We start from the raw sequence: 26,746 nt of genomic DNA, 5'->3' as shown, positions 1-26,746 counted from the left end.
TTCCTCCAAAAGAAAGGGAAGAAGCCTTCAGGCGGGGCTCACCTTAAGTCTGGAATAAGACAGCGTGACCCTACCTCTTAATGACCCTATCCCTTAATCTTTATTGCCTACCTGGCCTAAATGGACTTCTTAGCTAGTAGGAGAGGCATTTACAGAAGAATTCTGGAATTTATCAATCAGTAGATCTACTAATTGGTGTTATTCCAATTAATTGTGACATTTGGAAGCTTTGCTATATGCAAAAACAAAATTCCTGCTAGTGGGAGTTGTTGATGGTGAGCGCTGGGAATGTGCTGCACTGAACAAAGATACGTAATCTCTCGACATCTTTAATAATTTTTTTTACAGTTTCCTTATTTTGAGAGAGACACAGAGCACATGGGCGGGGGGGGGGGGGCAGGGAGAGAAAGAATCCCAAACAGGCTCTGTACCGTCAGCACAGAGCCTGATGTGGGGCTTGAACCCATGAACCGTGAGATCATGACTTGAGCCTGTCAAAAGCTGGTTGCTAGACTGAGCCAGGCAGGGGCACCCTCACATCTTTAAAAATAGGGCTGAGCCTCCTGTGTCTGAGACAATTTATCCTGTGGGAGTTGATTTGGGTCTTCTGATTCTTCAAGTGTCTCGGTCAAATGATGGCAACTTCTTTTTTTTTTTTATTTTTTTAAATGTTTTTTTATTTATTTTTGATACAGAGAGTGACAGAGCATGAGACGGGGAGGGGCAGAGAGAGAAGGAGACACAGAACCAGAAGCAGGCTCCAGGCTCTGAGCTGTTAGCACGGAGCCTGATGCGGGGCTCGAACCCATGAATGTGAGATCTGACCTGAGCTGAAGTCGGAGGTTTAACTGACTGAGCCACCTAGGCGCCCCAAATGATGGCAACTTCTAAGGCCTGGTTCTTAAGGAGTAGGGAGAAAAGTGGTAGAGATCTACTCACAGAGTCAACTCTGACTAGAAGAATATGCTCCCAGGGAAAGTTTGTAACAGCCAGACAGTGTACACCAGGGAAAATAGCTGATGGGAAGAGTTGGTATGTAACCATAAGACTCAGCTTCTAGATCATTCCTTTCTTGTTCGTCTACTAAGCAAGTCTGAATATTCTGCCTTTTAATACATTCAAGTTTCAAGTAATTAATCTGAACACAGAGGATGTCTGAGATGAACACAGATGAAATGGGCACACGTGTAAAGAAGTATCCAATCATAGTGTGAGGTGCCATCATGTCACCAAAATAAGACAAAATGAATACGAATCAGTCTATAGTTTTCTAAATATTTTTGTATCCAACCAAACTGGATTTTAATATTTTTTCTACTTCTGCTCTGCTACCTCTTCGGAATAGATACAGTCAATCATGCTGGCATTGTCCTTCCAAAACATACAGCTGGGTCTGCTCTCCGGCTCTCCTAGAGACGCAGTCCTAGATCGGATGCCCCACAGCCTGGGTGTGCGCCCCTTCCCTCTGCTGCATGGTGCTCAGCCGTTCACACCTTTCTTCCCAGCCGAAACCCCATCTCCAGCGGATCTTCTTTCCTCCCTCCACCCACACGGACACAACAAAACAAGCAAAGCAGACAAAAACCCATTGCTTCTCTCAGCCTGGAAACAAGAGGCCATGAGGTCCCGGATAGTTAGTGCAGTAGTCCAGGTCACGCTTAGCAAATGGAAGAACTGGAAATAGCAGAACTGGAACACCGATCTGGAGTCTAAATTTAGTATTCCTTCCCCTAGCACAGGCCTTTACGAGACCTTGGGGCCGTGGTGCTAAGTGTACACCAGAGAGTTGCTTGTAGACTAAATATATAGTGTGTCTCCCATAAGTGTCCTGTGTTCTACTTTTCAAATGGAAGTGTTATTGCAAAACCCTTTTCATCTTTGCGTATTTCCTCTGTAGACGATTATTAGGTAGAGAGCCGTGAAATATTTATGTTGAAAAGAACTTATATTCAAGAATGCCAGGAGCCTTTATGCTACCAAAGGCATCACAATGTTTCAGAGTCTCCCCTTTTCCCCCAATACTTGCTGCCTATTTCCAAGCCCTTCCTTCCAATGGGAAAAAGCTGCTTCTTGCCACCTTTAGGGACAAATGGCTGACTGACTTAGCACTTTAACAAACGAATTCACACTGAAGTATAAACAGTTAACCAATCCACAAAATACAGATAACACTGTGTTTTTTTCCTGTGTGTTTCAGTATATTTGATATTTTCCCGTTTTTTTTTTCTTAATTTTTTTCTGTTTGAGTGACAGCGAAAGAGAGCAAGAGAGAGAGCGCGTGCACGCATGCGTGGGAGAAGGGCAGAGAGCGAGGGAGAGAGTATCCCAAGCAGGCCCTGCACTGCCAGCGCAGGCCCTTGCTTGGGGCTCTACCTCACAGAGGACAAGATCATGACCTGAGCCAAAGTCGGTCGTTTGACTGACTGAGCCACCCAGGCACCCTAATGTTTTCCAGTTTTGATAAGGAGAGGAGAAAGAAAATGAGACACAAGGGAAGATAAAGTTTGCTTCATCTAGTTTTATGAGGGCTGGTCTGGGCTGGCCCAGGCTGACCCTATTTATCGTTGGGCACTTTGAGATATTATCGTCGTGTGTGAGCAGCCCTGCCTAGCTGGGGTGCACGCCCAAAAGTGGCAAGTAGTGAAGTGTTGCTTTCCCAGCCTTTTCTCCCCTTTGGAAAGAAAGGAAGTGATGATGTTGATACATCCAACCACTTGTGGCCCTTATCTTCCTGGGGCAAAAAGAAAAACTGAAATACTTCAGAAGCACAGCAGAGGGGAGAAAAACTTGCCCAAAGAGATAGTTAGGTTATCACCTCCCAGGAATATCTCTTTCTCCAAATGACTTCCTCCCATTGGCTCAGGGGCAGGACGGCTCTGTGCATTTTTAAGGGCTTGCCTTCCATAGGAAACCTCCTGGATGTAGGCTGGTACACCTTGTGTACTTTCCCAACAAGCTCTCCTGCGTTCAGCAGCCGGTGGGTGACACAGACAGCCCCCACCTCAAGTGTGTATTCCGAAGTGTGAAGCACTCCCGGTGACTTGCCTTACAAATGGAGCTGGCTGAGGCCATTAACTGTTTCATATTACATGGCAGCTTTTAACCTCCAGTCTAAGAGGCTTAATGAGCAATAGCCTGTCGAATTTCAGGATTTCAAGCCAACGCTCTTGTTTCTAAGGAGGACACACACTGCGTGTGCAATTAGAGAAAACCAGGCTGAGCTTTCGTCAGAGAAATGTAATGCCTTGAAGCCAAATGATGCAGTATTTTTAGTTTTAATTACTGGCTCCTTCTCCACCCCACCCCCTGCCCAGCGACCTCCCTTGCCTTCTACCAAGAATCTTAACTCCCTAGATTCCCTTCGGAAATCCAATTGGCTACAGAGATCTTCATTACTCCCCAAACCTTCTCACTCTTCAGTAAAATAAAGATAAGGGGAAAACAAAACCAGTGAACCCATTTTACATAGCTCCTTCCTCAGGGAAAAGATCTTAGGAATTTTCTAAGGGCTGGAGAGAGGTAGGAGGTGTAAAAAAACACCCTACCTCCTCCAAAGAGGTAGTTTTCTACTTCAAAAAAAACAGCTGCGGTAAAAATATCTCCCAAGAGCAGCCAGCTGTTTATTTATAAATCTGTGCGTAGCGAAGCTTTATTTCTCTTAAGTGTTTTCAAGAACAAGCGTAGTGTTTGGGTGAGAGGGGCCGGGGTTGCTGGCGGCAAACCAGGAGCGCCGGCCCCGGGGAGGGGGCTCACAAAAGGCTGCCGCCGCCGGAGAGGAGGTCCCGGGTGCCGGGACTTGGGGAAGAGCTGGCTCGAGGACGCTGGGGGCTTCATCAGCCTTTTCCCGGCGGTGGAGGAACCAGGAGCAGCTGCTGTTCTCCCCCTGCCCCAGCAGATGGTGGTGTCAGCCCGGCGCTCCGGCTCTGCAGCGCCAGTTCCGCCCGCGTCCCCCCCCCCCCCTCCCGCAGATGGCTTAATCATGACTCCTGTTCCTCCCCCCCCCACCCCGCCCCCCGCCCCGCGCGTCTGGGCGGACGCTGCGAACGTGGAGCCAGGCAGTCAAGTGTTACTGCGTACAGCAGGTAGCCTGGCAACTGAGAGCATAATACCGAGCAGATGGTGTTCGCACGGCGTGATGGACATCACACACGACAGCCTGAGACAATCCAGGAATTCCCTGGTGACTTGAGGCCCTCTTTACACAAAATGCGTTCTCTCTCCATTGCCGTGTATCTCTGGGGTTATCTCCCTCCCACCCTCTCTCCGACTGACACCGAACTGGTTTCTTATTACCGACTTTCCTTCCAGCCCGAGGGGAGGGAGATTTCAGGTCGGGTTGGGGGGAGGCCGGGGAAGGAAACGGAAGGGCTGGGAGCCGGAGGAGATGGTGGGGGGCGGTGGCACCCGGAGAGGGGAGGGCGAGTGGCTTGCACCAGACCCTGGGGCTGACGGTCCAAGAGGGGCAGAGTTTCCCCGCAGCCAGAGCTTCACAAAGCCGGCGCGGGAGGGCGGCGCTGAGGGCGGCCTCGGTTCAGGCTGCAATCACATGGCCTACGAACAGCCTAAATGAAATTTAGGATTTTACTTAAAAAGTCCCCTGGGGCGTAATTTAGCCTCTTGACTCGAGCCTATATGCTTACAAGTCCTTAGGGGGCTCTAAGAAGTCAGGAGTGGGGCTGCAGGCCCGAAGATGCCTCTCAGCGCTGGCGTCTCTAACAAAGAAACCGACGAGGCGGTCCCGGGCGCCGGCGAGTTGCCCCGGGGCCGCGGAGGTCCTCGGCCGGCGCGCGCTGCCTTGGAGCCCGTGAGCCAGGCGCGCTCAGGGGGCGCTTTTCCCGGGCCCCTGGCACACCATGCGTGCCCGGAGCCAGGAAGTAAATGGGTGCAAAAGGCAAGCGAGGAGAGAGAAGGGCTGTTCACGTAGGAAAATATAAAAATAATAAAATGGATGTCCCAGAAAAGAAATCTGTGCTTTTCACACACATTGAACTGAATCAAGTATTAAAATGAATGAATAAATAAATAACTCTCCAGCCCAAACGGAATATAGCCTAGATTCTATACATCAAGAGTCTGGTATGTCCAACCAATGACCAGTATCCAGAGGCTTTCTCCTGCAAAGATAACTATTTTAAATTTCAGAAGAAGGAAGTGTTTTCAAAGGAGGAAGCTAATGTTTCAGGCAGAACATCACACTTGCTGGGAAAGAGCTGGGCAGTTTTAGGTCAGAGAGCAGGACAGGATGAATCCGACGCCCACCGCAGCCTGGATGGAGGCGTCTGGCTCTGACTCCCAGAGACTCAGGGTGGTGAACTGGCATTCTGAGGCTCTGGAAAGCCTTCTGACTTCTGGATTTCAGTCCCCACCTCCTCAAGTGAAAATCATATAAGACTCCTCCCTTGACAATAGAAACTTTGGAGAGGAAAGAGTATAAAAAGAAAATGGCTAAGAAAGATGCTCAAATCTCCCCCACTTCCAGTCTGGGCAGTTCAGGAACAATTCTGGGCTAAATTAAATGAGAGGTTGTGAAAGTGTGGTTCCAGGATCAGGGGTATTAGCATGACTTGGGAGCCTGTTAGAAATGCAAACTCTCAGGCTCCGCCTCAGGCCTACTGAAGCAGAACCTCTGGGAGCAGTTTCACATGCCTTCCAGGAAACTAAGACGCCCTGCAGTTTGAGAATCACTGGGGCAAATAGCAGTCCTGGTTTATGGGCAATGACTGCAACCTGGGGTGTCTGAGCTCTCTGTGCCCTGATTTAGATAGCAAATCCCACACTTTGAAAAGCAAGTCAAGAGTGCTGAGTTGCTTAGGTTTTTATCGCAGATTCTTCAGCATTTGGAACAAAACTCTTACATTTTCAGAGGGCTGCTCAGGCAATGCGACCCCAGGAATTCTGAAAGGAGCCCATGGCCATAATTCTTTCGGGCAGGTCAGGACTCCTGCAACTTTGCTGGGCAGGCTGAGCAGTGGCCAAGATTAAGGAAGGGGTGAGGCCACGGAACTCCCGTGCTCACGCAGGAAGCATAAACATCGCTAGACTTCCCATCTCCTGGTCTGATGTATGGTAGAACTAGAAAACTGTGATTTGAGGAGAGTCCCCTTTGTTGGAAAAGGGTCTTCAAACTTGGGAGAAATCCAGAAGCAACAATTGAAGAAGATGAGTTGCACTTATGGGGCACCTACTGGATGCTTCATTTGCATAATTAAACACATTTTGTTGGTTAGGAAAACCTGAGTCTCTGAGAGGTTACGGGACTTGTCTGATGACCCACAGCTGGTGATGGTGGCTTTGGGTCTCACTTAGTCACTGACCGAAACATGCATCTGGTCTAAATTGAGCAGACCACCCAAGAGGGCTGTGAACTAAAGAGAAGTGGGAAGCGGGGGGTGGAGAGGAATGGGCATAGAATAAAAAGGTAGAGACTCGACAGGGATCAAAGGATGAAGCTGAAGGAGCACAAAAATATGCATCATTTTTTATATGTTGCCTGATCCCCCAAATTAGGATGCCTTTGTGCTATCAACTTTGACATTTAAAGAAAGGGCATAAGATTAGACCATTCAACCATAAGTAGGAGGAAGGAACAAAATAAAATAAAACCTTAGAATTCTCTTTGAAGTTGATCAGGTGTCAGGGCAGAAACTTGGTTTCAGGGTGGTGGCTTCATTTACAGACTTTCTTTGTCTTCATCCAGAACAGTTTTTCACTGTGGGTCTGGGAGAGTGCTTACAATAAATTCACAGCAGAGCCCTAACTGGGCCCCAAACAAAACCCTCTGTTCCTGCAGATTATTGAAGAAGGTTGGATAAAATGGTTTGTTTTATGATCTGTGGTGGTTGCGTCCCCATGACGATTGAGTGTTAAGGCAGTTTATCAATTAAGGAAGCTTATCGTTGAAACAGCAGTAACTTTAGGCCCAGTGGTAAGCCTGCTAAATGGGTTCAGCAAAGTTCTTAAATTCAGCCGGGAAGAAGGAGCACTTTACATTGGAGGAACTCACCAGGACTGGGTAGAAACAGTTCCATCATAGGCCCAGTGGCTGGCACACCCAACCATCTACAAATAGCTTGCTGTTATTATTACTGTGACTGCTTTGACCTCTCGATCATGCAGCTCTACAAAGTCAGGGGTGAGGGAAAAGCTGTGGACCTAGCTCTTAAGGCAATGAGAACTCAGACTTTAAGCTTGGTTTTCCTTCCAGATTCTCAACAGAATGGAGATGCTACCCAGACATTTAACTATATATGTATTTTAAATGTTTATTTATTTTTGAGAGAGAAAGAGCAAGTGTGTGAGCAGGGGTGGGCAGAGAGAGAGGGAGAGAATTCCAAGTACGCTCTGTGCTGTAAACACAAAGCTCGATGAGGGGCTTGAACCCATGAACCGAGAGATCATGACCGGAGCTGAAATCAAGAGTTGGAAGCTTAAGCGACTGAGCCACCCAGGCCCCCCAGATGTTTAACTGTTTAAAAAACACATTTTTGCCCCCACATCTCCTCTCAATCACAGGAAATATTTGAAGCACTGAATAAAAGTGCATAGAACCAAAAAAGCTTTATTCATTTCGAATACTCAGAGGCAACCATGTTAATATTTTGATGTTTTGCTTTTGTTTTCTGGTTTTTATTTTTGAACTTCCCCCAGCTTTTTCCTCTGTAAAGAATGATATACTTTCCATGGTCATGGTAATGTTATATACACTACTGTACCACTGTTTCTAAGTAACATAGGGCAGTAGAAAGTTCCAGCTTTCCAAATGCTTGCAAGTTAGTTTTCTGGCAGAATGACGTCTTTATGACAGTATTTCTACCAGGCTTGCAGATTATGTAGCATCCAGCACAGAGCTAGGTCCACAGTTGCAACAGAGTAAATGCTTGCTGAACTGAACTAAGAGGCTATGATGAATTCTAGCCTAAACCAGTATCATGTAGGACTGGAGAGGGGAAAAAAGAAAGATGTCCCCACAATGGATGGCTTCTCTGAGCTACAGGAATGGAGCATCCACTGAAGATGAAAAAAGGGTTAAAGTTGGCAATCCAATGCAAGGCTAGCTGCATCAACCACAGGAAGGTCAGGCTTTCAAGGACTTACTTGGGGGTAAAAACAACAAAAATACCATTTGTCCTTATCAGTGCTTTGAACATAGTCACCATCGCTCCCTTCACTGGAAACACAACTTTGAGAGTTATGCTTTTCCTCTGCCTTTGATGTAAATTACAGAGTCCTTTTGATCCCTTTGTTGTGATTAATTCCACCACCAAAGCAAGTCTAAATTGGTTAAAAGTTCATTAGTGTGCAACAATAGGAGCTTGATTAAATAAATTATGGTACATCCATACCACGAATACTAGGCAGCCAATAAAAATCATGCCTTCTTAGACTATCTAATCACACAGAGAATAGCTTACAATATACAGTTAAGGGGAGGAAAAATAGTTTCTAAAACAGAATAATCATGTTAGACAAGGATTATAAATGATTTTTATTTCTATACCCTTTCAAATCTTTAAAAAATTTTTTTAAATCTTTACTTTAGAGAGTGACAGAGACAGAGTGTGAGTGGAGGAGGGGCAGAGAGAGAAGGAGACAGAACCTGAAGCAGGCTCCAGGCTCTGAGGTGTCAACACAGAGCCTGATGTGGGGCTCGAACCCATGAACCATGAGATCATGACTGAGCCGAAGTCAACACTCAACTGACTGAGCCACCCAGACACTCCTATACCCTTTCAAATATTCTATTATGAAAATGTTCCTTTGAGTAAATACTGTTTTTTAAAACATTCCCTAAAAATAAAGTCTTTAAATTACAAAAAAAAAAAAAAAAAAAAAAGCTGATGGCATCTTTGCAGAGAAAGGAGCACATGGCAGGTCCCTGGGCCTCGTACAAGGAGGCACTAGAGCACAGGGACCTAGCGGTGAAGGCACCTGACTGCCTGGGGCGGACACTGAAGGCTCATCAGAAGAAGTGATGTCTCAGAAAGGCACAAGGAGACAGGAGGAAAATGGAGACAGTGATCAAAGACTTGAATACATCCTACCCCGAAATTCCATTTCTAAGGACTCATCTCATGGAAACAGTCATAGCTTTATACCAAGATTTTATCTTGAATAGCTTGAAGGATTTAGAGTAGCAAAAAACAACAAAAAAACCCAGCCTAAATGGTCAACATTTAGAGGATTCATGAAACTATAATACAAGTCCCCCTGGCTCCAAACCCTCATTAAGCAGACTTGGTCGTAACAGACATGAACGGAATGCAGTGAGTTCAAGAGGAGCCCTAGCCGCATCTGGGTCCCGGATTATTTCCACCTGAGCCCATCTTATGCTGTGGCGTGTGCTGTAGACATCCTTAAGTAGCCGTTCCCTTTTAAGACCTGGACACAGCATGAACATGAACAAACTGCATTTGGCTAGACGCTCAGCAACGGGGCCAGCTTTTCAGTGCTTCCAGAGAGCTCCCACATCCCAGAGAAGGCTCTGACGGGGACTGACCATCTTGGGAGAATTCTCGGATTCCCCCGGGGGCAAGCCTCTCTATGCTGCAGCGCCCTGCTCTCCATGGTCGTTCTCCGGAGCGGGGCCAGAACCAGCCCAATCTTGAACTTGAGAGATGAGTGCAAACCCATGCTGTTTGCCTTCACAGGTTGCCTTCTCCGCAAGGCTGTAAGCAGACCCCAGCGCCAGGGGCAGTGAGACCCCCCAGAGGTGGGCACCGAATCTGCCTGCTTTCAAGTGGCCCGAAGGACACAGGAGCTGCAAGTGGTTTGACAGCTGCTCCAGGAACTAGGTTTTTGTGGGGTTTTTTTGCCCAATGTTTGCTGTCTTTCTTCCCTTGAATTAAAAATAGAGAGAGAGAGGAAGGAGTCTCAGCTGTTTTCAGCGGCTCCTGGGAAGAGTTTTTCTCTTGAGCTACTGTTCCCCTAAACCATACCTTTCTCTTTTATTGCCTCCCCCACTTTCTGATGAAGTCATCACAGCGAAGATTGCATAACTGATGCAGAGGCCTATCTTGTGTTATACTGGGAGACAGGCCAATGTTTCCATTTATAGACAAGAGCACTACCACGCTGCCAAATGGAGCTCTCTGCTGCAACCACTACAAGACAGGAAGAGGGAAGGAGAGCTCCGGGCTTGTGGGCCTGCTGGGAACAGAGGCAGGCACGTCCTCCATTCTCTGGGCAGCCTTGGGAGGGTGGCTTGAGGGGCACCAGCTCCGACTGCCTGTGAAGAGCCACTTCTACCGAGCTGCCTGCTCACGGCCCTTTGCTCTCCAGGGAGGGTCTGGTCAGCCTGTTTTGTGGGTTTTCGGACTGCTGCACCTGTGTGTGGGCAAACCAGGGGCTCTGAGAGGGGGCCGGCCTCGCCACACTCCTGAGAGCAAAAGCCAGGCCAGCAGTGGTGAGGTTGGAGGAGGCCAGGACTTTGGGAAGGGCATGAGAAAGTAGGAAAAAAAGAAATAGCATTTAGAAATCTGGGGTCGGTACGTTACATCTTTAGAGATTCTGGCTGAGAACCAGGTTCTCAGAGGAAGCAAATCTAGAAGAGGGGCTCCCACAAGGTCGGGGAGGGCCTATAGGCAGGCGGGGATGGGGGGCCATTGGACCATGGCCCTTCCATCCTCAGTAATCCTTGAGTTTAGATTGTCAGATGTATTTTGCACGCACGGTCTTACATAGGGTCACAGAGGAAGCCTGACAGACTCGAAAGATACCTTGTATTTTGTGGTTTTAAGTTGTACCTTGTTACCAGATCACACTGCTCTAAGTCTATCATGTGTTAATATTCGTTATAAGACCTGTGTTTATCTTGTGGATGGTATTATAAGCACACACTCTTTTTAAAAATAAAAACATTACTTTTGGGGCCCCTGGGTGGCTCAGTCGGTTAAGCATCCAACTTTGGCTCAGGTCATGATCTCATAAGTCATGGGTTCGAGCTCCACGTTGGGCCCTGTGCTGACAGCTCAGAGCCTGGAGCCTGCCTCCAGTTCTGTGTCTACCTCTCTCTCTGCTCCTCCCCCATGCATGCTCTGTCTCTCTCTCAAAAATAAATATACACTAAAAAAAAGTAAAATAAATAAAAAAATTACTTAAAAAAACAACCTATGGGCATTTCTTCGTTTTGTACATATATATGGTGACTTCAAGAAAGAGAAGTGGCCAGGGTCTCTTCTGAGCTTTGAGAAGAGTTGGGGACAAACGGGGGTGAAAGCAGTCTCAGCAGAAACACGGGCTCCGGAGAGTCTCCCCCAGCGCACCTGCACCGCAGTGGACACAGGCCCCGCCTCCTGCCTCACACGTGGACTGTCCTGGATAGCGGAGTCTGGAAACAGTCAGAAACCATGCTCTATGGATCTTAAATGTCTCACCCCCTTTATCAGAACTGCACTCAGGTAGGATGAATCGACAGTGCCTGGCATAACAGTAAGTGCTCATAAATGTTTCCTTCATTAGCACCAATATTAATAATAATGAGGAAATTAGAAACTTTAGGTAGGGCTGTTATTTTCAGCTCATATTTTGTTCTTTCTTAATGGTCAGGTCAGCCCCTCCACCTTGTGAAGGAAAAGATCCTTTTGCTTAGGATGAAAACTAAGTTGATAGCTAAGTATGGAATCCGATCCTAGGATGATGGTGAAGTTTATGTGAAACTTTCATTTTAGTGGGAAGTAAGTCCACTCACGTTGCCAACAATACACAGGCCTTCTAAGATGGGAGTTATGTGCCCATTATATTTCACTCCTTATCCCCTCTGAAAGCATCAGTATTCCTGTTTGACCATCTGGGAGGGATCACAGTTTCTTATTTCTACCAGAGCTAAGGCCAAGTCTGACCTCCTTATCATAATATTACCTCAAATGCTCCCCCCACCCCACTTCCTCCCAAAGTTGCTTGTGCTAACTCTTCCTCTATCTGGCTGACTGGATCCTCGCCTTCTCGGTGCTTCCCAGATCTGAGTGAGCCCCTTTACAACACACATGAGATCCCCGCACATACTACCCTCCCTCCTCCCAAAGCAACACCTCCTCCAAGAGGTTTCCCAACTGCCACTTCTCTCCAGGTTGACTGCTCATAGGAGGTCAAAATCAGAACAGGAGGGTTGGGTGATTAATGCTGGAGCAGGAAAGGGAGAGCCAACTTGCAGCACAGGGTATTTATCAACCCGAGAAAGCTTCCCAGGCGTGAAGGATCATATTTCTGGTCTTCCTCACCTTTTGGCCATTTCCCTAATATGCATATTTAGTTTCTTTGACCTTGATCCAACTGGTTACTTTCTCCTTTGTATTTCTTCTCCTCTTTAGCCTCTTCTATCTTAAGAGTAGACCATTTCTCAATAAGCCATGATGAAATCTCTCCCAAGTCAACCAGACCTTTTCTGGAAGCTGGAAACCTGCCGAGGAGTTGGGAGGTGGGGATGAGGGGCCTCTAAATGGAAATGTGAGTCTGTCTCAGGTTCCCATTATGTGACGTACAGGAGGGGCCAGTGAGAGTGAGATCCCTTCTTTATTTACCTTAGGTTCTTGGGGCTTCATTCTTATTGAAGATTACTTTCTATATAAGGCCCACTGAACACTACCTCTTAATTCATATTTAGGAGCATGTAAAAAAGGTTGACAGGGCCTATCTTTCATTCCTTTTTAGGTGTAGTTGGAGAGAATTTCCAAGGAAAGAAGGAGACACAGAGTCCTCATTAGTCAGTCAACAGAAGCCCCCAGGGAGTGGATGCTTGTGTACAGGGTGCTGAGAGACACCTCACAACACAGAGGGACCATCCTTGGGCGTCAGAGCCCAGCCCCCATCGCTGTGGAAGTATCTGGGGCTGTAGCAAGTCCTACTCACTCCCAGAACCTCCCAGAAGCTTCCTGGGGACAGACCTCAAATATATATCCTGTAGACAGATGCACACACACACCCTAGGTGGGAACCTTAGAGAGGTCTGGGATGCTCTGACACACTTTCTGTCGCAAGAGTCAGATAAAGGAAGTGTGTCTGCCAAACCGTTAGCCCCATGTAAGTGCAGGGATCTGGGTCCACAATGTGGAGACTTATGCCCACACTGAAAGCTGCACGGTCCCGCACACTTTAGTGGCATGATCAGTGTCAGTTTCCAGGTCTCAGAGTTGGTTTTTCTTAGAGAAAACTTGCCCACAGGTAAGACAAGCAAGCAAGCAAGCAAACAGACAAAGCAAACAAGTAACAACTGAGTTCCACAGTAGAATATAAAAATTCCCTGTATGGGTTGTGTGCACAAATTTGCTTTGATTTCGTTGTATGGTAAGGTACCAGCACTCCATGCCAACATGCATCTATCACCCTGAAAATAAGCAGGCACCACAAACCATCCACCTGAAGTCTGAACACTAGTATGTTATGTATAATTTGCATTAAAGTCTTCTTTCAATTCAGATCTAACAACCCACTTTAAAAAATGCTTTGATGACTCTAGGAATCCCCCAAGGTCTCCAGCACCCCAGCACAATGGCAGGTGTTGTGGCTGGCATCTAAGAGAAGGGCTGCCACGGCCTGGTCCCGTGGGGAGCTAAAATCTCCATGGAGAGACCAGGTTTCCCTTCACTGAAAAGCTGGAAAACGATCCCAGCTCATCAAAGGTGAGCCTGTGGCATACGCTCTGGTTCCACAGGATTTCCATAAAGCCAGCCTGTCAGACCTGGCCTGACCACAGTTACATGGCAGAAAGGGGGTGGAATGGAGGACACAGGGGTCTAGGGACTGGCTAACCTGGGGCAAGTCACCGAGCATCTTTGAGCTTTATTTAATATTCTCCCTTATAAAATGAGGACACCTGCCCAGGGGATCGCTAAGGCTCCCACCTGCCCTAAAATTCTCTGGTTCTGCTTGGGAAGAGCTTCATGGATACACATAGACTTGACTAGGAGCCTCATCAGTGGAAGTAGGTTTGGATTAGAGTGAGCAGTGGAGAAGGAAGGAGTAGCTACTAGCAGTGGGGAAGTGGCCGTGCCCAGCCCCCGGGCCAAGGTGTGCAGGGGGAAAGCTGCACTGGGCAGCCTGATCGTGGAAGGTCTGAATGCAATTACAGTCATGCGACCCAACCAACAGACAGGGAGCCACAGCAGTCTCTTAAAGGGAATAAAATGATCAAAGCATTACTTTTCATAAGATTAAGCTGGTGTCAGGTAAAGCAGGGAGCAGAATGGGGCTGGATCAGAAGGAGAAAAGTAGGGAAGCAGGACTGAGAGGCAGCCATTGGAGTCATCCGCCCTGGAGGTGAAGGGAAGGTGGCCGAGACTTGGTTATTGACTGTGGGAACTGAGGAATAAGGAACCAAATGAACTGCAAGGTGTATTTCGGCAAGAACAATAAGAGTTCATGCTCTTCACCATATGCAATGTCACCTCTGGTCCGCTGGTTCCGCCTCCGTTTGCTCACGCCTGTGCTATCCTCGCTCTGCCCTCACGTGGCTCCTAGAAATTTGGCCCGAGAATGTGATCTCCACTTAAAAATCCGACGTGAGTTAATTCCAGTTCTCTTTGTCTTCTCTACTTTTTAACAACTGAGTTTATTTCAATGTGAATATAGTTTACCACCTGGATTCTAACCGGGAGTTGGACAGTAGGCGTATACCTTGAATATTTTCCAGGCCCTAACAATATATTCTGGGGATGAAAAGAAGATGCCAGACAATAACAGGAAATATGACCAAAACTGTCTTCTCATTTTTATGCTTCCTAATTTGTTCCTCCAACTTTCTACTTCCTGCTAAGCGTCTTAACTCTTTTCAAGATGGCCCTACGAGGAATAATGAACGTCAGATGGCCCCCAGTTAAAGGGTTTTAAAAAGGACAAGTAGAATTCGTAACAAATGTGCTACCTAAGTATTTCCTAAGCTTGGTTAGTGGGTTTCACTTCTATACTGGATTTTAAAAAAGGTCAGAAAAATCACTCTTGGTCTTAATGCTAAGTTTGTGTGATATACTTTCATAGGACAGTTAACGCTGCATTTATAACACCAATGTTTAAAACCTAAACCAGAGAGGATAGTAAAAATGATTTCTAACAAAACAGCTAATTACTACAAAACCAGCTGGGCCACTGAAAATGCCCGATTGAAGGATGCATTTAGTGGTTCCAGGTGAAAACGCGCTTTTTATCAATGACTCGGAAACTAGGTGTCTTCTCTGAACGAATAAAAAAATCTTCTCTTCAAAAACCTCCCTACCGCTTATTGAGACAATGGAGGAGAAGCAGACACTCTCGTCTATAGCACTCTGAAATTACCACTGGGCTCCGGATAATGGATTGCTTCACCTATTTGTTCTGTCTTTAATCTGAGGGAGGGGCTGCAAATCTCCCCATCTGTCTCTCTTGCTCTCTGGGCCCCTCGTTGCCATGGTCTTTCCCACAGAGTCTGAAGGAACAAGATTCCTTTGACGTCTGACACTGGACCTCTGCAGGCAGCCAATTTGTTTTCCTTTTGCCACCCCACCCCCTCCTCCTCTCTCCCTTTCTAATCTAGGATATTCTTTCTGTGCATCCACCAAAAGTAATGTGTCAAACTATGATTATGTTTTCTTTTATTAAACAAGTAGAAGAGAGACAGATTGCTTTCCTCCTTTGACCAAGTAAAGGTAATAAAAGACCCAGGGAAGGCGGAGGGTGGGGGGCGGGAGGGGGGATGGTGGCGTCTGCTGTCCTGGGTTAGGACAGCTCTGGTCTCGGTTCATCTGAAGGAATTCTGGGCTTTACTCAGTGGCCCAAGCCCAGCAGCAGTAGCGTCTCAGTGTTTCTGAACCAACTGAGTCTGTGCAGCCCTCAGTCGGTCCAGCCTGTGTTCTGGGGAGAAGCAAAGGGTCAAGGATAGAGGAAGGCCCTGTTCTCCAGTGTGCAGGCAAATTGGTACTTAAATAATGTATTTCCTAGATTCCTGACAGTCTGAAGGCATTTGGGAAGTTCAGGGAAAAAAAACCCATTTAAACCCTTAAAACTTAATGCATACTTCTATGCCACTGAGAAAGCAAATGTAATTTGTGAGTCTTGTGGGGAAAGAGGAAGGAGGGTACCGAGCACAGGACGACGACCCCTTCCCCTCTTAGGGATTTTTCCTTCAAGTGTTTGTATCCCTTAAGCGAATGAATTTTGGGGACAAGAACTTTTAGAAACCCTGCATGATACATGTTCCTTGCACATATGATATCATTACGGACACTTCTAAAGAGCAGCAGGAAGGCACATGCAGACGCGGTGGCCCCCAGATTGGGGATGGCAGGAGAAACTGCCTGTGCCAGTGACACTGGCCTGTGGGACACTGACATCCCCCCACTGAGAGGCTCTCTGAAGAGTGTTTCCATCCTTCACATTGTCCGGGGGCTCATGGAGAAGCCTGTCTTTGGGAATGGAGGTTTACAGCACTTTGGCCACAGGAAGAGACAAGTTCTAGGTGAGAGTTTCCAGGGCTGGTCACCACGTGGCTTGAGGTTTATCACTTTCCCTTTATGGGCTCCAAAGAAATAGGCCCACCCCTCAGAATAGTACCAAGGACTTGAGTACCAGGAAGAGGAGCTAAAACCTGAGAGGGATGGAAGTCAGGTCAAAACCACTGGAGAGAGGATATCTGGTACCGAACAGCAAAAATAGACAGGAAGGGGGAGGGGGAGGACAAAATACATGAAATAGTTGGAATTGAAGGAGTAGGATGCTACTGAAGAAGAATCAGCTGGGAAAAGTCCAAGAACAGGCCCTGGCTGGCAGGTGCCTTGATCCCCTAAAGCAGGATGAGGTTTGGGTTGGAGACATGCTCATCCAAAGCTGTGCTTTCTGCTGTCTAGATGTTTGCCGGGTGGGGTAAAGAACAAAGATGCGACTGGAATGAACTTTCTTATTTTTCTTTCAGTCTGAAAGTAGCCTTAGATACTGGAACAATTTCAGGCGACTGCTCCTGGGGTTTTGGATTGTAGAAGGGTAGGGGAGAACGAAGGAAGGTCTCAGTTTGACCAGATATTTCCTAGGCAGCCGTTCTCAATGCCTGCAACAAACTCACCCCACCTTTGTTTTGCTGGCCTTAGGAAGAGAGCTTCTTTTGGGGGTCCCCCTTTGTGGGCACACTAGTTCTGATCTTGCATCACTAACCAACAGATTGGGGGCATGATCTGCGGCTGGTTGAGCCCTCAAAGTGCCAGTGGGCACCTCCTTCTCTCCATCCAGGCCCCCCAAACCTTCAACAAAGAACAGTCTTACTCTTCTAAACAGAGCTCAAATGGAACAAATGTTTTCTTCCTCAGGAAAGACTGGAAATTTCTTCAAGTTGGGGAAAAACAAAGGATGGATTATGGATGGATTATGAATGCATACGTTTACAAAGATATGATATACCCTGATTATATAAAATAAGGGTGGAGCAGGGCACATGGGCAGCTCAGTCCGTTAAGCATTCAACTGCTGATTTTGGCTTAGGTCATGATCTTACCATCAAAAGACTGAACCCCACATTGGGCCCCATGACGCGCTCCGTGCTGGGGGAGGAGCCTGCTTGGGATTCTCTCCCTGTGCCCCTCCCCGCAGCATGCGGACAAACTCTCAAAAAAAAAAATGTATAATAAAGTAAGGGTAAAGTTCATATTTGTCCTAAAGATTTTGCTTTTCAGGGTTTTTTTTTTGCATTAATGCAGATTTTTAAAACATAAAACACACATTCAGGCTAAAGTACTAAAAATGTTTTCCCTATGAGAAATGGCTACTTAAGCACCAAGGGGCCAAGTTATAGCTTTTGTGGCATTCACATAGATATTTGCATGTATTTCCTTCCTAATCTGTGTCCTCACAGATCTGAGTGAAACTCTGATTGTCTTTTGAGGCAAAATGCTGCCACAGGAATAGCTTGTAAACCTCATCACAGACACAGTGGCAGCAACAGGAGCTGTTTCCTCGGGCTTATGAGCTCTGGTAACTGTCAAAGGGGGGCCACCGATCAGAGAAATCTGGAAAGACATGAGTCTGTCAGAACATGTGAAAGGACATGACATGGAGGCCACATTCGTGTTGCACAATTTGCATGAGCACTTCTGGACAAATTCTGTTTTCACATGCGATTCACAGATGCGCAGCAGCAGTGCTAATTGGTGAGGTTGCCACTCAAGTGTGGTAGCGAACAGGCGCTTTTGCTACCCGGATGCATAATACAGAGTTTTGAGCCACGCAGTAATTACTTTATAGTTATTTTGCATCACCACCATCCCCATATCTTTGTCGCTCCCCCCCGCCACTCCACGGTAGAGTCGAATAAGAAAGTCACCACCTGCACCTCCAAAGTGGGATTCACTTGATCTGAAATCAGCTTAAAAATAGGAAAAGAGATGGCAAGGGAACAGCTATCGTTTCATTAATATGGATGGATTATTCATGTCACTAGAGTGACAGTGAATATGATTGTACCCTGAAGTGCCAATAGGATGCCAAACACAGCCGTGAAAAACACGAGAAACTCTGAATGGCAGAATGCTTTGGAATTCATCTGTGAGAATTCCAGTCCCTCAGGATAAGGTAGTTCATGGCCCACATGATACTTCAGTGCTAAGGGAAGGGGAAGGGGAAGGGGAAGGGGAAGGGAGGCTTAAGATCCCCTGGGTGCCTCTCAGAGCTACCTTAAGAAAGGGAAGGGTGGGTGACAATGTCCCACCCTAGGTTGCATTAGAAGCTTTAGAAACTTAACACTGGTGCTCTCCTGTGGGTCACTCTTCATCTCCACTAAATCAACTGTTCAGAGGGAAGGAGAGGCCTTCCAAGTGGCGGGTCACTGGTCCTCCTTCTGCCAATTGTCCAGTATTCGCTGCCTCTACACTAAATGCAAACCAGATGAACTCCAGAAATGGCCTTTGGGGCAGTTTTGGGTTTTTTGCCCCTTTGTTCCTTGGAGATATTAAGCCTTAAATCCTTTTTGAATCTGAGAGTTACCAATGGCACTGTATTTAAACCATATCATGTCACATGATGAAACCTGACACACTGGCATTCGCTTGTCCCCGCTGTCTGACCTCAATGCAGAAGTCTACCTACCCTGTGCTGAGAAAAAAATACATTTAAAGAGCTAGTTAGGCTCTCTTTAGGTTCAAATGACCTCTTTTTATATTTTACCTAGAAATGGTCTAAGACCACTATGTTTTCAATTTCAAAAGTTAGTGATACATTTTCACCTTAGCATTTCCCATCCTCAAGCTTCATCAGTTAACCCCCCCCCCCCCACCTTTTTCTAATGGGCGTGGGAAGGGGTTGGGGAAGAAAGGTTTTCATTCTGCTTTCACATTTCTGATTTTGGTCTTAGTTGACAATGGTCATCCATCTGTGTGTAGTAGGAGTAGAGGGGGTGTCTCTTCCCGTTTGGGACAGCAGGCAAACTGTCTCCAGTGATTCAGCTGTTCATTTCCTCATGTTAAAGACTTTCACACCTGGAAACCAGCCCCCAGGCTTCAGGCTCTAACTCTGGATCAGACCTGCGGAGCGGGCAAAACAGGAGTCTCAAGTATAGGAGGTGTGGGTCATTACCCACAGGTATGGTCCATCAGATAACAGAATGCCTCCTAAAAACTTTCTCCAGTGTCTCTGTTGCAATATAACATATTCACATTTGGGTTTAAGTTTTCTAGGCAATTACTATGCTACTTAACATATGACTTGGGGTGGCTGGAGCCCACATATCCCCTAACCCTAGAGAGTTCTAAGCAGTGGCAACAGGATGGGCAGGTGGTGGACCTTACGGAGGCTCGTGCCTTGTGGTAGGGAAGGAGAAGACACGGATATAAACTCAGCCCAGGTCACAATTTTTGCCCACAGCAAGTCACAGTGTTACAATGGCATCTTTGACCCCATAAGGAACCACTCTTATTTCTTGTAGTGTGTGCAATGCAAGGCTACCACATAGCCCCTTTGATAAAGAAAAGTACACACTCAAACAGTGACCTCCATGGAGCCCCATGCATAAGTAGGCCTGTACTGCATTTATTACTACTATGGTCCGGGCCCAGCAGCAGAAATCTGAAGCTCATAATTACCAGCTTGAGTCTAAAATAGACGTTTCTTCCCCCTTGTCTGTGACTCAGGGATTCAAATTCTAATTTTCCTTGCAGGTAGGGATTGCAAAGATTTCTACAAGATGTTGCAGATGGCTATCTTTAGGTTCTCCCTATATATCATATTTCATCAAGTGTAAGACCTACCAATTTTAAGGCATACATTATGTACTGCTACAATAAAGCTCCTACCCAACTACAGTATGCTCTCGGCTGTCAGATGCATCATGATTTCAGAGACGTAGAGTTGAGCATCTCAGGCAGTGAGATATGGTATTTAGGCTTGTTGGTTACACGGGCCCTGGCCTCAACCTACGCACTTTGTACAACCCGTAAGGCCAGAGAGGTGGTGTACCTCCTCTGTCTACGGGTCATTTCTACCCTGGACCTGGCCGGGCTCTCTCTGGGCTCACAGCCCACATCAGAAAAGGGGTGAGTGATGACAGCCTGTCCCTGCCCTCTTCTCTGGGAACCAAAAGAGGATGGCTGGCGAAGAGGAAGGCAGGGCACCAGAAGCCTGGGAAGCTCGGGCTTCCCTCTGATAGCTCCATTCAGAGCAAAACTTCACACAAAACCTTTTGTAGTTTTCTAAATGATAGCTAAAAAGAATCTTTACCACATAGCATTGCACATATTTCTTCCAAGAGAACATGTATATAGATAAGAAGTAACACTGCCACTCAAACACAGGGTTACCACCAAAAGGATTTTAGATGGATTCTAGAAGGAAAAAAGCCAGGGGCAGGCAATAATTTTAAGGGAAAAAAAATGACCTTCTACATTTAAAACCATAGTTCTTCAGGCTGCTAATGCTTCTGGTCATTGGCTGCTTCCTTGTGGTGACAGTGGGAAGAGCTGAGAGGAAGAAAGAAAAGAAGAGGCAAAGTTTCTGCAGCTGGGTGATTTTTCTGGACCTATCTGCTAGGTCAAGATAATAGGGTACAATATAAACCTGCGGAATTTATTCTTCCCATCCTCAAAAAGCCTTACTACAGTCTTGAATCTTGTTGTTCAGGAAGGGGCTCACCTAATAAAAACCAGATTTATAGAATGAGTGGGCACCACCTAACTCAATTTTTATTTTCCTTTCATTTTTCTGTCCCTTCTTCCCTCCTTCTTTCTTCTTTTTTATTGTGGCAAAATATAAATAGCATTTATAATTTTCATCATTCTTTTTCTTTTAATTTTTTTGGTGTGTGTGTGTGTGTGAGAGAGAGAGAGAGAGAGAGCGCGCGAGCGCGTGCGAGCAGGGGAGGGGCAGAGAGAGAGGGAGATACAGAATCGGAAGCAGGCTCCAGGTTCTGAGCTGTCAGCACAGAGCCCAACACAGGGCTTGAACTCACAACCGTGAGATCATGACCTGAGACAAAGTCGGACGCTTATCGGGCTGAGCCACCCGGGGGGCCCCTGTAAATTTCATCGTTCTCAAGTGTACAGTTCAGTGGCTTCCGGTACAAGCACAGTGCTGTGCCACCATCCCTATCTCCTTCCAGAACTTTCTCATCACCTCCAACAGAAACTCTGTATCTATTAAGCAGCCTTCCTTTCTTTGTTCTTTTCTGTATTACTTTATTTATATATTTTTGCTAGGAGCATTTTAACTCTTATGGAGATGGATATAAATTTGGAAAGGAATATGTGACAAATGCAAAATGGGAAAAATCCTGACCAAAGAGTGAAAGACGAGTTTTAGAAGCTGGTAAGAGAGCTATTATAAACAGGCCTTTTATATCCCAGGGCCTAAAACTTACTCTGAAAATAAAATATGATTTCACCAAATGACTAAAGGGGAAAGCAAATCTGTGTTAGGGCAGCTGCAAACCTTTTATGTTCCTTACCTTCGCGCTTCACTGAGGCTGAGGTTGGAATCGATAAGTTTACAAGGCTACTCAGACCAAATAGATATTAAACCATCAAACCCTAGCCCTGTTCGCTTCTCCTGTCTGTCCGTTGGTCCACCTGTCTTTCTGTTCATGCATGTACCATTACTGAGCAAATGTTAAACGTGTGCCAGGCACTGAGGCACAGGTGTTGGCCTGCCTGACAGTAGGGGGACAAACACAGAAACAAAGACTTACGCAGTGAGCAAGACACAGATGAGGGAATGCTTAATTCTTTCCAGCGGCTGGGGTGGAGGTAGGGGTGGGACTTAATGAAAACCCTCTTCACCTGAGCAGACTTGATATTCCCTACTGTGCACTGTATATTAATACAGTGTAATGTTATAAAGTTACAACTATGAAATTACAGACTATGTATAATATGGAGCGATAATGTTAGTTGAAAGGCAGAATATAAAATCGCATATGCCTTATGACTACAACTGTGTTAAGACTTAAGCAAGTGTATCATGTGGAAAATATAAATATGCAAAACAAAGTCGTGTTAGGGTGGTGAATTATGGGTGGCTTTTCAATTCAGAAACATAAACATGCTCTTATGTTATATTTCCTGAAAACTGTTTTCCTTCTTGATTATAAATTTATCCTCTATGGGAAAGTTTAAGCAACAAAGAAAAATATACAACAGGCAAAGTCACTGGTAATCATTACCACAAAATGGGAATCACTTGGTTAATTGTTCCAAAGTAATCAGTCAACTAACATAAAAATCATATTATTCCCCTCTATGGATGTGTATTTTTTTAACCAATCATCTATTGTTGGACATTTAAACCATTTTCATTTTTTTCTTTTACCATTTTAAGTCATGCTGAAATGAGCTCTCTTATACAGAAACCCTGTGTGTCTCTGATTACTTCCTTTGAATAACTTCTCAAAAGTAGGAGTTCTGTGTCAAAGAGCATGAATATTTTTAAGGCTCCTGTGTTCGGAACATATTCCCAAATTGCTCTCTGGAAAGACTTAGCCTATTTACACTCACATCAGGAATACACAAGGGTCTCTGTATTACCCTTTAGATTCAATTTTTTAAAGTGACCAATTGCCCCAGTGCAATTATGAGTGTTTCCTTCCTAATGAATACAAGAGAGGATTCTTCAAACTAGATTAATTTATAGCATGTAGTTACCTAAGCTTTTCCCTCTGTTTCTCTTCCTCTACCTGTTTCTCTTCCTCTCCTCTGCCCTGCCAATAGGCATGGTCAGTCTTTGCTTTTCCTCGTCAGCATGCTGACAACAGATGTCTCCTGCCCTGCCTCTTCAGGGTGGTGAGTGCCTGAATGCCACAAACACTGTTCTCAGGGGCTGTCACCTGAGATTCTTCAGCTGTCTGCTCAGAGGCAAGGCCCCTGTGTATCAGAGTGAAAAGGCATGTCTTTATTCCTGTAGTTGGCTTGGCCAGCTGGCCAGCACCAATTCTTATGAATGACAGCTGGTTTGCTGTTCCATATTTCAACAGCCTTAAGCCAAGTTGACACCTGTAGGCTCTGGGAACGAAAAGTGCCCGGACTGACACTGGAGAAGGCCTTCCCTTGTTATTTGGCATGGGCCTCACACCACTTAGCATCTGGGATCAAAGATAACCATGCCAGCAATAAGGGCAACGAATCAAGTTAGAATCTACTGCTGTGGTACAGTTGCAATTGATTTGATTCAAGGTTTCAAATTACTTTTTTTGGTTCTCATATATGGTTTATTATAATAGCAAAAAAAAAAAAGAAAGAGGGACAGGAAGCTTTTGCTCAGTATTAGGCGAACACAGACGCATATAACCCAGAGGCAGTGGGTGGTCCTGCTGATGAAACTACTGGAAGCTAGGAAGTTCTACCGAAATATCTGGTTGTCTCCATTTAGGCGATGCATCAGGATATGGCAATGGCTCAAACAGAAACAAACCCAAAAAACGAACTCCAGCATTTCCAATTTAATTTCTTTAGTGGATACTGTGGGGGTCCAAAGCTGGTTGAGAACATTTTTTAAAAATGTTTATTTATTTTTGAGAGGGAGAGGGAGAGAGAGAGAGCGAGAGATCAAGAGAGACCGAGAGCATTAGTGGGGGAAGGGCAGAGAGAAAGGGAGACATAGAATCCTAAGCAGGCTCCAGGGTCTGAGCTGTCACCACAGAGCCTGATGCAGGGCTCGAACCCAGGAGCTGAAATGGATGCCTAACTGACTGAGCCACCCAGGCACCCTGAGAACCTTTCTTCGAAGTCTGAAGTCAAATTTCTAGTTTGGTAGAACTTTGGTAGAACTTAACGTTAGAACACCTTGGGAAGTGTCTGGGAAGAACAGATGTAAGTGTGAGAGTGAGAAATGGAAAGTTACCTCAAAAGCTATTTGTTCATCTCCATAATTCATCAGAAAAGCTGCACACAGTAGAAGAAGAAAGCAACTTTGGGTAGAGCACACAGGTTGTCTGCAGAATGCTGCCTGGACTCTTCTAATCCCAATTTATTACTTGTGTCATATGTTTTAAAAGTTACTCACTCTCCTCATGGAAAAAGTTGACGATTTTGAAAAATATGATATGAATTGACCCATGGTTATTCACTTTTAAAGTCTACCATGGTGTTGAATGAAATCAAATGAATCTTTGAAGAGGACTCTTACCGTGCCTCCCAAGACATAAAAACTAAAGCCAGAAGTATGTCAGTCTATGTGATGGAATCACATATGTCTGGAAAAAGAAAGGCGGCCTTAGAAAGTTGGCCCTCTGCATGCTCATAGACTATCCCAAGAACTATTCCTGGGAGTAAAGGACTCCCAGCCTGAATCTCAAATGGACCCTGATGCACGAGCTAACTTCAGCCTTGCATGGGAAGCTGGCTTGGAGAAGCCAGTGCGTAGATTCAACCTGGTAATAAAATATTTCTGGAAATGACTGGATGTGTCTTAGCACTCTGGCTGTGTTAAGCCAGTTTAGATTCCTACCAGCATGAACAGCTTGTTGCTGATTACACATTGCTCCTGCCCCTGCCCTGCCTGCAACGTTTTGCCCTGGACTGGGTCAGTGTCTCACGGCTCAGCACCTGTCAACCAGTTGTTAGCAGGGATACCTATATCCTATCTATATCCTATAGCACACAGTATTCTTGAGAACCAAAGTAAGAATGATTCCTTAAGGAAACATTCAGGTTTTATTGTTGTTGTTGTTAAAGTTTTACTTATTTAGTTTGAGAGAGAGAGAGCGCACAAGCCTGGTGGGGGCAGAGAGAGTGGGAGAGAGAGAATCCCAAGCAGGCTCTGCACTGTCAGCGCAGAGCTGATGTGCGGCTTGAACTCATGAGTTGTTAGATGACAACCTGAGCTGAAATCAAGAGTCAGATGCTTAACTAACTGAGCCACCCAGGTGCCCCACCAAGTCTGGCAAAGTGAAAACCCCCTGCCCTAAGGTTTTTTCCGGGGGAAACCTCTCTAGCTTTGCAGGGCCTGATATGACTGTACGCCTAGATCTCATGCCAGTACAGCTCCCACCATCAGCAGCGTGGAAGCAAATTCAAATTCATAGAAAGCACTTCTCCCTGTGGAACCAGAATGAAATCAGTTCCACCATGTTTCCCTTTACCCTTCAGTGCAGCCTCAAACTCATGCCTCTAAAGATGGTGCTGCCATCTTGCTAACCTGGTTTCTTGGCCAGGGAGTCATCTCAGACTCATCCTTTCCCCTCCCATTCTTCATGTCTAATCCACTAGAGAATCTGGTAGGATTACCTCCTTCATATCATCCCACCTAGTGTTTTCCTTGGTGCAGGTCATCAATACTCCTCTAGGATCACCCTGCTTGTCTCCTCACTGGTTTTCAGTTTTCCCAATGGGAAATGTGTTTGCTCTCCCAAACACACGCCAGCCACCCAGTCAGGAGACTGACCTTTCTAATGATGCTTGTGCTCCTCAGCCCTCTCCCTGCATCTCCCTGCAGGGTAAAAGTCATATTCCTTGGCAGGGCACACTTCATGTCGTAGCTCTCCAGTCCCATCTCTTGACTGCCCCCACCTAAGCTCCATGGTAACTCTGGCCGTACCAAATCACTTTTATTTGGCTGAATGTGTCTCTCTCTCTCACTGGTTCCTCTGCCTCCAATACTCCCACTTTCATTCTTCACCTGGCTAATTCCTTCTAGTCTTCCTTAAACACCCAACTCTAATGTCACACCCTGGATGCGTTCTCTGTCATTAGCTCAGCAACTTGCCCCCTCTGAGCATCCAAAGCACCCTCTGACTTTCCCTCCACTGGCCTCCTTATTGCCTGTATTACAACCATGTGCTCACCAGTCTCTCTTTGTTAGTCTGTAAGTCCATTGCCAGCCTTCATTTTTATACTCACTTGCTTCTCACAGTGCCTGTCACATAGGAGGCATTCAGTGAATGGGTGAATGAGTGACAGAAAATATGTCTATGATTAGCTGCTTCAAATAACTTTCCTAAATTCCTACCTGACCCTTCCACAGATCCAATATTCTTTTTGTGTTGAGAGAGAAACATCCATCTGTTTTTCCTGAGGTTCCTATCTAAATCGCTGTTCCCAGCAGCCATGGAAGAAAAGGTGTACCTTCCTACTTGGCAGGTGTGGGCTGTGTACACACTGCTATATAAAAGAAGCGAGTAGGCAGTACAGAATCTGAATATGTCTTTTAAAGTTTTTTTGGTAATATTTTAAGATGAGGTTTCTACAACGGACTGTTATCTATGTGTTCAGAGGTGGCCAGAAAGACTGATGTATGCCCAACTGTTAATTGGGTACAAGACACATAATTTGATTTGTGTCTGAAACCTCCACCTATGTGACCTACTGTTGTCTCATGGGGT

General features: G+C 45.9%; 1 protein-coding gene across 2 annotated transcripts in view; it reads right to left on the bottom strand.

Annotated features, from left to right (window-relative positions):
• MAML3 (mastermind like transcriptional coactivator 3) overlaps positions 1-26,746 on the bottom strand; it is a 404,763-nt gene that overhangs the window by 13,466 nt on the left and 364,551 nt on the right. The window lies entirely within an intron of this gene.

The sequence above is a fragment of the Suricata suricatta genome, chromosome 1, assembly GCF_006229205.1.
Source record: "Suricata suricatta isolate VVHF042 chromosome 1, meerkat_22Aug2017_6uvM2_HiC, whole genome shotgun sequence".
NCBI lineage: Eukaryota > Metazoa > Chordata > Mammalia > Carnivora > Herpestidae > Suricata > Suricata suricatta.
Note: the sequence above shows the minus strand (reverse complement) of the source record. Positions and strands in the feature narration are given on the sequence as shown.